Raw genomic sequence first — 1,299 nt, 5'->3', positions numbered from 1 at the left:
AACCATCTTGTTCTTGGTCTATCCCTACGTCTCCTGCTGGTTAGCTCAGCTTGAAGAATCCATCCTGTGATTATTTCCTGTAATATTCAAACCACATGTCCATCGTATCAGAGCTGTGACTTTCCAATATGGAATAAGTAGCAAGTTGACCTGGAGAGATTCTTTGGTCTCTGAGTTGTGCCCCATCAAGTAGCATTACTCTAGACATCCTTCATGGTAACCCCATTTCGGCCACTTGTATTCCTCATTGTACATTCGATCAAAAGTGAGGAAAGGTATAAAAACTGAATTAAAGATAATGAGTTTGGCTTTTTTTATCAACCTCTCCTCTTTTGAGGATCAAATGTTGAAGCTGGAGTGCTACAATGCCAGCACCTGAAATTCTACAATCCAGTTCAACCTGCCCATCCCTCCTGACTAAAAGGGAAAAAATATGTATTTAATCCTTATTTTGGTGAAAAGGGGGCATATTATACTTGGAGATTTTGTATGTAATATGAAAGTAAATAGCATTTAAACTAATGTTAAGATTGTAAACATGATAACAATAATATAGCATGAGTAATGAAACAGTGAGTGGTGAATGTCAAAATAATGGTAAAACTTGATGTCAGCTTATAAAATATCGTATTTCTAAGTGTAATTATAGTCAGTTAATACAGCAGGAATGAAAGAAACAGAAAAGTACAGAAGTATATTAATAGGACAGTGTGGATACATATATAATAGTAGTTCTTAATAGATGTACCATATGAACTCTTTTTTTAAAGAAAATGGAAACAAACATGAAGAATTAAAACAAAACAAATGTCAGATTAGCAATATATAATTTTTTCAAGTAAAATTTCCAAGTGAAAATTATAATTTTCCAATAAAAATTCAAGTTCAAAATGGATTTTTAACGATTTGTTAATATAAACAAATAATAGAATAAACAGACTAGCACTAAAAGAATAAAAGAAAAGAGAAAGACAAAAAAGTAATAAACAAGAAAGTATTCATGGAATTTTAATCTGTGATGGGGTTAAGTTTGCCTCTTACAAGTTAGATTTTTTTGCAGAGAAATTAAAGATTTACTCTTTTCATAATAAATTCCACAATGAGGCCGAAAAAAAAATCAGACTCAAAAATAAAACAGAACAAAAAAATATTATAAATTTGAAATTAGTTGTACTAAAATCATTAAGATTTTTTAGAGAAAATATTGTTGAAATCATTCATATTATATTTAAATGAAAATAGGCCTCTAGAGTAATAATAATGATGATAATATATATGTATATATATATATATATATAT

At 29.3% G+C, this 1,299-nt stretch overlaps 1 protein-coding gene across 1 annotated transcript in view; it reads right to left on the bottom strand.

The window, feature by feature from the left end:
• Positions 1-1,299, bottom strand: part of LOC106876489 (tRNA (guanine(6)-N2)-methyltransferase THUMP3) — a 1,024,452-nt gene that overhangs the window by 33,942 nt on the left and 989,211 nt on the right. The gene's annotated exons all lie outside the window — the stretch shown is intronic.

This window comes from Octopus bimaculoides, chromosome 9 (genome assembly GCF_001194135.2).
Source record: "Octopus bimaculoides isolate UCB-OBI-ISO-001 chromosome 9, ASM119413v2, whole genome shotgun sequence".
NCBI lineage: Eukaryota > Metazoa > Mollusca > Cephalopoda > Octopoda > Octopodidae > Octopus > Octopus bimaculoides.
The sequence above is the reverse complement of the archived record's forward strand: the minus strand, read 5'-3'. Positions and strand labels throughout refer to the sequence as shown.